General features: G+C 42.1%; 2 protein-coding genes across 2 annotated transcripts in view; one reads left to right on the top strand and one right to left on the bottom strand.

The window, feature by feature from the left end:
* The window catches only part of LOC105686446 (dynein intermediate chain 2, ciliary), a 49,596-nt gene that overhangs the window by 24,523 nt on the left and 11,643 nt on the right, over positions 1 to 13,430 (top strand). The window lies entirely within an intron of this gene.
* LOC105686343 (potassium/sodium hyperpolarization-activated cyclic nucleotide-gated channel 2) overlaps positions 1 to 13,430 on the bottom strand; it is a 113,809-nt gene that overhangs the window by 97,984 nt on the left and 2,395 nt on the right. The gene's annotated exons all lie outside the window — the stretch shown is intronic.

Below are 13,430 nucleotides of genomic sequence, written 5' to 3'. Positions count from 1 at the left end.
AGGCGAACGACGACACACCGGGACGATAAAACAATAACGCCCACGTACCCGCTGCGAACCTTATCGAGTAAGACACGCCGTGTAGATATAGGAAATGCAGGGATGCGCTGCAGCGCGAAGAAAAGGACGGCGATACGCGAACGTGAAACGAGGCGAAGGGCGAAGACGACACCTTCTCAACGGTGCGAGAGGCGACCAAAGGAGCAACTGCGGATAGCGTGTAGAATAAACAAAACGAAAAGCGCTACGTCAAAGAGATGCCCCTTCCCTTTCAAACGGACACCTCAAAACAAACGGAGGCTGCATACCCGCGCGGAATACCGCGTTACCGCGGTACGTAACGGCAAGGGTTGAAACCACGAACCGCTGCCCCTGCAGGCGAGCGGCAAAACTGTTGCGATGAAAGCGAGAGAAAAGAAAAAAGAAAAATAAAAAAAAAAAGGAGGGTAAAAAAAATGGAGAAAGAAAAAGCAAACAACGCGCGGCGAGGAGAAGACCAGAACAAAGGAAGCAGTCGCACAACACCTCGAGTAAAGTGCAAAAAACCGGCGTTCTTTACCGTGCCGCGAGATAAAACAACGACGGCCCACATCTGACTTTTGACTTTTGCTTTGAAGAGCGCAACTCGAGTCTCTCGTGCGTAGGGGTAGTCAAAGGGCGAACGGATCAGGACGAGGATGAAAATGGGCCGAAACTGGACTTGAAGGGTCGAAGGGCGGAACTCGGAGTTTCGTAGGGTGGAAAAGAGCGGCTCGTACGTTTTACTTCGCTCGAATGTGTGTACCCAGCGCTTTCAGAATGCAGTATCCAATAACGGACTGACACGACCCGCGTAATTCCACCACCGGGACGTGAACTAGGTGAACTAAAGTAATAACAATCCGGTGATCAGTGACGGAGGAAAATGGAGATAGATGGATAGAGGCAACACTATGGCACTTTACGATCTGTACACAGCATAGAATTGTGTTCCAGGCACTTGAGAATGAAGGAATTAGCCCCTAAGCTGTTCGATGAATAGCTAATCGCCGGATCTGAAACCGAGCGGGTTTTCCAGCTTCGTCGCCGAGGTGCGGGTATTTTTCGCGAGACAGCGCGACCAGCTCGATTCAAATTCGACTCTGAATTCCGAAGTCGTGGACATTTGCGCGTCCACGTTTTTTCCTCCCTCCCCGTTACTCTGTTTTTATTCAGGACGGTGTCCACGGGCGTACACATACCTCCGCACCGGCGCAACCGGATATGAACATTTTGACCTTCCTGTCGGGACGCCCACAATGTTTGCTCGAGCAACTCCCTGCTACACCTTCGTACCATATAATCTTTCGCAGCTGTATCGCCTATTTTTTACTCCTACGAGCCGTGGGAGAGAACGTAAAATTTTTCCAAGTATCCTACGAGCTTCGAGGATAGAAAATTCGACGAGACAGTCCCTCGGAATTTTAAACTACAGCGCAATACGATAGAGGAAAGTGTTCGCAAAGTGAACGTGTACGCGGGAACGACATACCGTCGTACATACGACAAAGTGTCTGAGATCCGTGTGAGAAGACATCATCTGGCAAATTCGAGATTAAGATGCCCAAGCTTGGCGCTGCTGCTAAAGAGGAGGGTAAAAGGACCAAGTTTAATTCCATGGCCAACAACGGAATTTTCCCTTTTGTTCACCTCGTTCAACTTCCCCGTTTTCTACGCGATATTCTCGCGATACTAACTTGCAGACATTTCTCTTTTTTTTTTATGCGTATGATATATATTTTTTTTTTTTTTGCCTCCAGAACCGACTTCACCGCGGACGAAAGGGGAAATAGTAAAAAAAAAAAAAACAGAGGAAAGAATAAAGTATAATGAGCGATTCGAGCCCACGGTATTACCATACCCATACGCTGCAGAGGAATTAAATTAATTTGATGATAAATGAACCTCGATCGAGGGCATAACCTACATTTGAATCATTCATTACCTTTCTAATTGAATTCTTATGGTATTATTTGACGATATAAAAGTGGCGAGCAAAGTGGAGGGAAATTACTGTAATTCTATTATACCGTAAACCTGTCGAAGCTGCGAAAGGTGAGTTAATTGGTAAGTTCAAACTATACATCAGGTGGAAAGTTACAATCCAGGTAACGAAATGAATGCTGTGCGTGGGAGCCCCGTCCCACCCCAAGGTGAAACATCCCTTGACCAAAACATCTGAAGTGACTTTCTCGAATGAAAATACCCGGTTGAATTCCACGGGGACAGAAATAACCCTTGCTGCTGGGTGAGGAGAAGGAGGAGAAAATAGTAGGGCGAGTTGAGAGGAAGAGAAATAGGAAGAGGAAGAGAAGAACCGAGAAACTATAGCCCAAAGTTACGAGCTGCTTTGTAGCCGTATCGTTTGTCGGAGTTTATTCCATCGCGAACGACTCGCCGGGTGTGAAACACACTCTTACCAATATATCCCGTGTCCAACGTGCTTCGTGCGAGAGTTGTATAGATTCTCTATCATCTGCATCTGTTTGTTTGTAAAAGGTGATCGCGTTGCACGTATCTCAGCTAAGAAATTAGAATCTGCAAGTTGAATTGATCGAGTCATCGCCAATTGTTCACTTTTTAAGGCACAAAAATTGAGATATCTCGACAGAAAAAATTCCTAGCTCAATTTGCTCGACGAATTCGTCTTCCTTGGGACAAAATACATGAAAAAAGTGGCATACGATCAATTTTGGGGGTAAAAGTTTTTGGCCAAAATTTGAAAAAAAATCCAAAGGGATCAAATTTTGGCCAAAGTTTTTTATCTTTTAAAATCAATCATATGGCACTTTTCTGACGTATTTTGCCCTCAGGAATCCGAATCTGAAAGAAAAATTGTTCTATCTCTAAAATTGACTGAGTTATCGCCAATTTTCAGCTTTTTCGGGTCAAAAATAAAAAATTCATTTTTTAGTCTATCTTCATGTGATTTGAGCTCAGGAATCTGAATCTGGAAGAAAAATTGATCTATCTTCAAAAATCACCGAGTTATCCTCATTTTTTCGTCTTTTTTGGCACAAATTTGAGGATATCTCGAAGGGAAAAAATCGTAGCTCAATTTGGCTTTCGGATTCGTGTTCCTGAGGTCAAAATACATAAAAAAAGGGCCATACGATCAATTTTAAAAAATAAAAATTTTTGGTCAAAATTTGAAAAAATCGTAAGGGGTACCCCTTGGAAAAATCTCAAATTTTGACCAAAAATTTTTATTTTTAAAAATCGATCGTATGGCACTTTTCTTATGTATTTTGACCTCAGGAACACGAATCCGTTGTCCAAATTGAGCTACGATTTTTTCCCTTCGAGATATCTCCATTTTTATGCCAAAAAATGCGAAAAAATGGGGATAACTCGGTCATTTTTACAGATGCATCAATTTTTCTTCCGGATTCGGATTCCTGAGCTCAAATTACATTAAGATAGATTAAAAAATCAATTTTTTATTTTTGACCCGAAAAAGCTGAAAATTGGCGATAACTCGGTCAATTTTAGAGATAGATCAATTTTTCTTTCAGATTTGGATTCCTGAGGTCAAAATACGCCAGAAAAGTGTAATACAATCAATTTTTAAACTACTTTACTTTTGGCCCAAAAATCGATTTTTTTTTTTGGCTCCTCAAGGGTAATCTCACTATAATCAGCTCAGGAATCCAAATCTGAGAGCCGAAATCATCTACTCATGCAATCGATCGAGTAATCGTCAATTATTCGCTGTTGGGAGCAGAAAAATTATAAGACATATCGATTGGTTTCAGTCGTAGACCCACTTTGATTCGTCGCAATCCATGCATGGGTCGAAATATTCGAATTTCTCAATTCACCAGCAAACCCGAGCTTAGCTGGAGTCAGGTAGCCACGGGCGCGCGGTTTGTTGTGGGGCGTCACCTCTGCTCAGCCCTGAAGGTGACGTCTCACAACAAAGCGCTACGCTGCTGGCTACGCTGACTCCAGCTAAGCTCGGGTTTGCTGGAGAATTTAGAAATTCGAATATTTCGACCCATGCATGGATTGCGACGAATCAAAGTGGGTCTACGACTGAAACCAATCGATATGTCTTATAATTTTTCTGCTCCCAACAGTCAATAATTGATCATTACTCGATCAATTGCATGAGAAGATGATCTTGGCTTTCAGATTTGGATTTCTGAGCTGATTATATGTGAGATTACTCTTGAAGAACCGAAAAAAAAATTCGATTTTTGAGCGAAAAGTAAATCATTGTTTTAATTGGGTTTAATATGCTTTTCTTACGTATTTTGACCTCAGGAATGCGCATCTGAAAGCCAAATTTTGCGAATATTTCCCATCGAGTTATTGCTAATTTTTCGCTTCTCAGAGCAGAAAAATTCAGATATCTTGAATCATTTCAGTGGTAGCGTTATTTATTGAGAAAAAAAGATTTGTTGTCTATTGTACGCAGATTTTTTCCACATTCTTCATATTTCTGAACGTATACGTAGAGGCGTTAATGAGAATCGAAGCTAGTATTTCTGGAAACAGAAGAAAACTCGTATATAAGATACATAATCTAAAGTTTGATACCACTAATCCTTCACGTCTACCGCTAAACATCGTATATAAGATCTCCTTGAAAGTAATAAAAAACTTTTTGATCAACTATTTTCCCAAGGATTCCGACATTATGACTATCTCCACCTGAAAACTTTCGACCATTTCCGCGCTGGATGTATACGACGGTATATATCAAAATGTAAAGTACCTAAATAGCTACTGGAAGTTATATTATAATAAAGCTCCGTAGAAATACGAATAAAAAAATGACCACAGAAATGAAAAAAAGAATCTTCACCACCCACCGAAAAATTTCATACGATTTAAATTTATCTCAACCGCCTCAAGTTGACCAGTGCAATAAATTTTGGTATTACTGGTCGACAAATTTATCCCACACTACAACTAAAGACGGGGACATGTAGGGAGTAAAATCATTGAGAATCTATTCGAAGGTAGGTGTTCCATCTCGACCTTCCTCCGATATTCCAACCCCGTTACTCCTCTTCCGACCTTTCCACTTTCCAGGCAATTCATTTTCTCCCCGATTTCTTCGATCGTTCGCGCGGATCCCAGTTTCACCCTATAAATTTCAAAAGCTAATCTTTAATGCAACTACGTCAAGGAAACCCGGCTCGGATTTTTTCCTTCCTTTTTTTTCCCTTTTTTTTTCGCTTCACTTTCAAATCGAATCAGGTGAGCGGACCGATTTCTCTCCATCGGATACATCGAATTCGGATCCTTTCCCTCCCTCGAGACACGAGCTCCCGCGAGCTGCAGTGAAATGGCGGTGCAGTTCGAGGCTGGATCGGGTGCACGCTCTTTAGCGGGGTGTGAGACGCTCACGTGATAAGCAGATCGGGCTATTGACCATGTGCCACCGCACGGTGTATAAGCTCTTGTGTTACGATATACGACGGTCGTGCAAACTACCGTTAGATTCAATCACGTACATATCCCTTGTCGAAGTTCCATCCTCTCAGATATAGATAACGATATTTCAAGTTTGACACTACAGGGCGAGGACAGGGGTGGGCACGTACGATCGACCTGGAACGGTAGAGATACCGCGATAATCGCGATGACTACACCTGTTCGGCCGAAGGAGAAATTTCTCTCCGACTTTCTCCCCTTTCATTCTCCGCGAGGTATTGTTATAGAAAAAAGAAAAAAGAAAAAGAACCCTGTGGCTCGTAACAATCCGGATTGGGGGAACGCGAAGATTTTTGATTGACAGAAAATAATTTCCCGAGTTTTTAGCAGCTTCTGCGACTCTATGGACACAGTTGAGGGATTGGTTTGGAAAAAGATTCGGGAGAAGAAAGGGACGTTTGATTTTTATCCACCGAAGTAGTGGCGGCGAACCGACGACATATTTTTTTACTTTTTTTTATCGTATTCCTTTTATTTCTGGTATAAAAAATGTATGAAAGGCAGTCAATCAATCGAACGCTTCGAATCAAGACCGCGGGTTTTATTCAGAATCAGCTAAGTAAGGCGAAGTATAGGAGAGTTAGGTCATAAGCGGACCGCGAGGAAAGAAGAATCTTGAAAAAGGAACTCTCGTAATTAACATTTCTGAAACCTTTAATCTTAAAAATCAAAGGGATTCGTTTCGATTTCTTTCTTTTTTCTTTATTTTTTTTTCATTTTGTGTAAAACCGTTAGACACCGACGCACGAGAACTGAAATTGACAGATTTTGGAGTAACCAAACCGCAACGTCGAACTATCGCTTTTCGCGCAACGATCGCGCAAAAATATATTTTCTGGTTCGGTTCACCGTACCTGCAGTAGCGAATCAATCCCTTTCGGATCAATGCAAATTGATCGTTCGGATACTCTACACTTCGCATCGAGTTTTACCTCTCTGGAGCACCGATTTCGCACCGTTTCACCTTCTCTCTGTGTACATGCATCGTGCACAAAAGTCGCAAATTGGGCGTATGAGGATTGCGGTTGTGAAAAAACTTGTATTTTATAACCGACTCCTTGCATTTTTTGCTAACTCATTGCAACGGGAGGATGGAAAAAAAAAAAATTTTTTTAATCGGAACAAAAAATTATCAGCCACGCGTATAACGCTCCTTTAAAATTTGAAGCACCTTTTTACAACCCTAGCAGACTTTTATCCACTAGAATCTGAATTCTGTATAGCCATCCTAGTAACAAGGTAACTTCCACGTAACCGAGGGATCAGATTTTCTTCTTTTTTTTTTTTTATCTTGTTTTTTCCGAAGCCCAAAAGACCCAACCCGTCTACTTTTATTCCGAAGGTAATTGATGAAAAAATCAATAAATGACTCCGATGAAACGTGTCATCTCGAGGACTCCTCGGATGGATGATATTCTGAAGACCCTCCTGAAACCTGATCCTGATTCTCCACGCGATCGTTTTCTCAAGTGTTTCATTTTTTCTCTCTCCATCTTCCTCTTACGTTTTTTTTTTTTTTTTCTTTCTGAAAACCTCCTTTTTTTCTCCTTCTTCTCGAGTGTTCTACATTTTTTCGTTGGTAAAATATTTCGTTTATCGTGTAGAATTTTACAAATTACACGCCGCGGTTTCCACCTTGACGAAATATTCGTATCTTTGAGAAAAACTATGAGGGAACACCAGACCTAACGTTCAAGAAGACGGGGAGAGAAATTTTCAGATGAACAAACAGACAGCGGGGAATACGCCCCACGGTGAGAACATGAAACATTGCAGTTGCCATCGGCGAGATAACGGGGGACGATGGTGATAAACTAAAATATAAGAAAGGTGAATAAAATAGGGCAAGAGGTGCGGGGAGCGTAGGAAAAAAGGATCGCAGGGACGATAGTAAGAAAGAAAAAAAAAAAAAAAAAGAGGAAAGAAGTAATAAAAAATGGCCCGCACGTAATTAGGAAGGTCCCTTAGCTCCCCATCCCCCACAGCTATATACAACGGCAGAAATCCACCCCAACGTTTTGAAACTCACGCCCCAAGTCACGGCCTAAAATACCAGTGTACAAGCGCCACCTTCCATTCTGAAATATCATCCCTTGACACGCAGTCTTACTTACGTATAAACCCACCCCCTGCTGGTCCTATCGGCGATGGATAGAACCGGAGGAACAAATACGACCGAACAAATTATTCAATTTATATTCTCATCGCGAGTTCGTCAAGGTCGCTTTTTTTTTCTTTCAAAAACATTGCCAAGTGACCAGATTTCTCAAACCAAGGATGAACAGCCCGCAGAAAAATTCCGCTTTCTAAGACTCGAGTCATACGTGATTGAAAATTTTGAACTTTGAGTACCCTCGAGTCCATCCCTCGTGGAGGACCACTCTACCCTCGTCATCGTGTTCCACCGTTCTCTTTTGACCAAGGGCACATGGTAATAATAGGGCAACTAATTAAAATTCACCCTTACGCGGGCGCGATCCGCTTTATCTACACAACACGAAAGACGCATTGGTTTCGACGTCCGCATTTAGTTATACGATGCTAAAAAAAAAATAGGCGAAAATAGATTTTTCACAATACAATTCAAGAGGGTGTTTTTTTTTTCTTCAACAACGGGAGAGGGTTGTGTCTGAAATGAAAAATAAGTCGAAACGAAAATGATCGGGGTCGGAGGCGTGCGAGTTGACGTGGAGCACCCCACACCAATAGGTATGTCACGGGGGTAAATTTCACGAAATTGTTATAGTTTCCTTCACCCCTAAATTCGTTAACGAGGGGCTTAACGATAGAAATCAAAATAATAACAATAACGACGGTGATAATATCAATCGCACAGATGGGGACGGTGTACAGAAATGTACATAGATATAATATATAGTTCCATCAAACCAGGTCGTACGTACGTACTTACGTACATACCTATATACAGATTACGGTGGTAACGCTACAAAAGGTGTTGTAACGCGTCGTCGAATATCAGGGGGGTGGGGTGGGGTGGGGTGGGCGTGGGCGTGGTAAATTCGTGCAGCATTGTGGAATCCTCGCGTGCGTATAGTCGTCGAATTATCATGGTGATTTGCACTTAAACACGCGTTATATCGCTATGCCTGTACACAACGAATTGTTGATTGATTTCCATATAGTGCCGGGTTGGTACGTGAGCCCCTAACTCCCGACCGCGGTTATCGTTCGCCCCCTAACAAATAGGTACGATCTCGATTGGTCCCCGCAAATCGCGCGTCTCCGACCTGAACGCGGTTCACCGTTGAGTGATGGCGAAAATTTCGAAAAATCTAAAACAATCTATTCGGATACGACCACCCCTCTCGATCTAAAAATTTGAGAAATATAGGCCTGTACGTGGGGGAGAACCGTGTCTCCGATGATTGCGTTATCGTTGTTCGTGGTCCAAAATCAGATACATGCAATATGCATGACCTATCTACTACCGTCTAGGGTATGTAGGCGTAAAATATCTCCCACGCGGTAACTAGGTGGTACCTAGCCGCAATCTTTGTACTTTGCTCGATCGCAGGTCACTCGAGGCAATTTGTAGACTGTATAAAAGTGTAAGTAGGGAGAGAAAGAGTGGAGAGTCAGGAAAGTTGAAAAACTGAAGAGAAAAAAAAAAAAAAACGAACCGAAGGGTTGCAAAAAATACATCTGAAGTGATAGAAAAAAACGTAATGCCAGGAATATGCTACACTGGCAAAAAAAAAAGGCTTGAAAGAAAGAAAAAAAAGGAAGTAAAAAAAGCCCGAGGGTTTTAAAACTTGCGATTAAAAGTAAAACTGCAGAACGATAAAGGGCCCCTGGCATTCCAATACCGAAAGTTTTTTACTCCTTTTACGCGCGAAAGAGCACAATTTCTTCATTTAAAAGCTCCCCGTCACACAACGAACTTATACAGCGTTCTATACATAGATGTATTTACGTGTGATGCAATTTAAAATAACCACTCGACTCGCGTGAAATACTTGCATAATGATTTACGTAAGAATATATAGTTATTCGATGTTCACGGTACAGTCGATTACAATTTTTATAGATTTTTGTTTTTTTAGTCGATCGCGAGTCCGGATCGAATCCAAAGTGGACGAAAAAAGGAGAAGAAAAAAGAGAGCCGAATGTCCGGAGGCGTGTTTTAAAAATCTCTATCCGATTCATTTCATTTCTCTCCTTCTCTTTCTTCCCGTCTACTTCCCTCTTTCTCTCTCTCTTTCGGTTTTTTATCTCCATTTTTTGGTTCCACTCATCGTCGAACAAAAAAGCGGTCCAACCAAAACTGTTTCACGCGCTCACGTAGCGCGGGCGTTTTATATTCGCGCATATGCACAACGTTTTGTTCGGCATTATGAGTACACAAAGCATCGTACAAAAGGCTTCCGCATACCTCGAGGCTTTGCACCCGTGCATAGATACACATGGAGGCATGTATAAATATGCACACATCGATAATATCCAGATGGATATCTGCGTCGGTGTTGCGCGACGATTATCGTACTTCGGGGAGGCACCGGAATAAATCACGCAGCGTTGCACCGGTGTGTGGGGCGCAACGTCGATGTCGGGTACCTTTTTTGAAATGCAAAAATTACAACGCAAACGTTTATTTTTATGAAAATAAAAATTGAAAAAATAATTTCTCTTACCGATCACTCTCCTACTTCCCTTGGCTTTTACCCTCTTCACTTTATACCGCTTCGCAAACCACATTTCATCCTTCTCTTTTACTTCTCCTTCTTCTCATCGCGGCTAGGTACTTGTTTAAAAAGCGAGCTTTTATTCACTCACCGCGCGTAAACCCGCGTCGAGGGCGCGGTTTAACGCGGATGAGAAGAATAATTCGAAAAGTGAGTAATTGCAGGATGTTCAAGCGTTTCTTTTTCTTCTCTATAGTATATGTATATATATATACATTTTTTTTTTTATCTTTCCTCCCCATCGACCGCAGGCTTTTTCAAACACTTTTTTGCGTATCACATACAAAGGTGGCTACTGCAGAGAACATCGCTCGTTAATGTAACCACATAAATTGTTATTTATATTCATATTTATTCGTATAATATTCGCTCACTTCATTCCATTTTTAAACCCCCCTCTCACCCACTTCTCGTACGTATCTTTTCTTCTTTCCTCTCCCGCCCAACGTCGTTAGGGTGTATTTTTCATCGTTATTTGTTAGCCTCGACACAATCGAAGAAACGAAATTTTCGAGTGACGTAATTGCTTATTATATTTCAAGTAGGTAAAGGTATTTCACCATCCGAATCACACGTAAAATTGAAAGTGAATCGCTGCTGAAATTTTCAGCACCGATAATAAGATTCGCGTTGTAGGTACGACCGGCTATCTCGAACGTGCAAAAAAAAAAAAAAAAAAAGGCGACGTTGCAGGCGACGAGTAAGTTTTCATATCGTACGACAATTGACACAGATATCCGTATGCCGATGAGAGACGTTGAAACCTGAGCATAATTCTGTCCGATCTATATAACCCCCTCCGACTGTAATCCTCCGGCGTTAACAACACGCAGCGGGTAACAATGAGCGACCAACAATCAGACCTGGAAGGGAGTAGCCGCCCCCGCCCGATATTACGTGACAATATATATTCCGGACTCAAGTATTTCCGAGTAATTTTCCGTACATGTACTACGGGTGACGTTGAAGTTGAGCTGGTGGAAATTGCGGCTCGAGACCGCCACTGGATTTTAAGTCGACGTATTCAGGATTGGGAAATAATAAAATAGGAAGAACAATTACGAGAGTAGCTCGGAGCGCTGCAGCGGCAGCAGCCGACCGCCGCGGTATATACGTAGATTTAAGTAGTAATGGCCAACGACGAGTCGGACAGCTGAGCTCACAGCTGACCACTCCCTAAACCCGTAATCCCTAATCTAGTGGGTTGAATCGTGGACAAGATTCCGTTAAATCGTCGTTTAAACAACGACTTACCCTCCAACCGGTTGCTGCGATTGAAAATCTGCGTTTCTTTTTCCGCTTCCGTCTCGTTCGTTTCGAGTAATTGCCAAGTTCTCCTTCGCGTCTATTTTCACACTTTTTCGGTAGGAATTTTTCGATCGAGTGCACGATCCGCGGTATGCATGTATCTACGTCGAAAGCTGTTATGGGATTACGTGGTTTCTTTTTTCTTCCTTTTTTTGTCCACGCGGTTGCAGTATCGCGCGACGATCGTTAACAACGCGCGTGACGAAAGTGGACGCGTCGTGCGCGTTTTTCTTCATCTTACGTGTGCCGAAATCTAGCGAGAGTCAGAAGCCGTCGCCGCGACCAGTTTTTCCATCTCGATCGAGAAAAACTTTCGGATGATATATATTTATGGATTTCCGGGTCGTCGATTCTCCGGCGGGCCAGTGAGACGATAGAAATCAGAAACAAATATACGAGGTGAAGCGTATAAAAAAAAATAATGGGGAAAATAAAAAACTCTCGTCATCCGAATTCCTTGGAAACTTTCCGCAGCTGCATCGGTAGCGAAAGAAAAGATGTACCCACGCGGCTTTTCAATTCGCGACTCGTTCGTATATCGGCCCCTTCCCTACACCCCGTAGATATCAATCTCAACTACAATTTTGCAGGTATAATACAGGAGAGTAATGAAGAAAGGCTGTGGGCGTGTTGAGAAGCGTCTCGCGATTTTCGGTCAGTATAGAATTCATAGAACGTGACAACTGGGAACGGATTCCGCGTCGTCGCACCTCAATAATTATTTCCAATTCACATTGCACACGCTTATTTGAATGAGAATTTTTTCAAACTAATCAACAATCTCGAACAATCTGAAATTCGGACGGTGTATAATTCAGGTATTTTTTTCGCGGCCCACAGTAGAGGCTAATGCCGTAGTAACTTTTCATGAAAAGTTGTAACGATCTCTGCGTGTGGAGTGTGGGCGGATGGCGGATGGCGGATGGCGGAGAGGAGGTATAAATGTAACCCGTGGATATAATTTAAAGTCGTTTCGAATAATATATTCATCAGGAGGTTAATTACCGGGGAAACTAATTTTGAAAGTTTCAGTTTGCAAAACAAGGGATGAATAACAACAGCAACGACAACAACGACGACGACGACGACAACTATGAGGATATGAGATACCGGTGAAACCCGAAGAAAATCATTTACAAACCGTACGACCTGGCCGACTAAAACCATGGAAGAAAATTGCGCTTTTAAAATTTATGACGCGATGCATTCGGGCGTAGCGTCGGTGTCGCACACTTGTTAAAAGTTAAAAGCACAGGTTCAGTTTCGAATTAAAAAAAAAAAGTTTTTGATCCGGATATATGAATATGGTAAGTCAGTTGGAATAAAATCCATGGGACGTGATGCAAAAGCTGTATCTACATCTACAAATGTATGTACGTGTAAACGCAGCCACATTTTCGCACAAATTCGTATGAAAATCGGCGAGGTAAATATTTTACCTACAGTTTTCCAAATCAATAACGATTGTTGACTTTTTTCCATCGTAAATCAGTGTCTGTATAAATGTTGGATTACATATATACACCTGTACATACTACACGTGAGATTGAACAATGATTTCGGATGTAAAGAAGGTAAATTGCCACCAAAAGTTCAACTTGCAGTGGTATTATTATAGGCGGCGGACAAGCTTCGAAACTACAATGGCCCAGGGCGCGTTTCTCGCAGAGGTATACTTGGCGATATCAAATTTATTTTGCTTTTCTCCCAAGGGTATGAAAGGGCGCGAATTGCGGCAACTTAGCCGGTATGAGGAAGAACCTCGAGACAAATTTTTTTCCGAAATAGAATCCTCGTGGTGTCAAAAGCTCGTTTCCAACCTTTTCTTTGGATAAAGAAAAGTGTTTCAAAGTTCACCGTTGTGGCGAACGCTGACGAAGGTTTTTCCCTTTTTTTTTTTTTTTGGCTCTTCGGATAAAAATTATTCAGTGAAATCGGTGTACAGGTGACGCGTAT

This window comes from Athalia rosae, chromosome 4 (assembly GCF_917208135.1).
Source record: "Athalia rosae chromosome 4, iyAthRosa1.1, whole genome shotgun sequence".
NCBI classification, from domain to species: domain Eukaryota; kingdom Metazoa; phylum Arthropoda; class Insecta; order Hymenoptera; family Athaliidae; genus Athalia; species Athalia rosae.
Note: the sequence above shows the minus strand (reverse complement) of the source record. Positions and strands in the feature narration are given on the sequence as shown.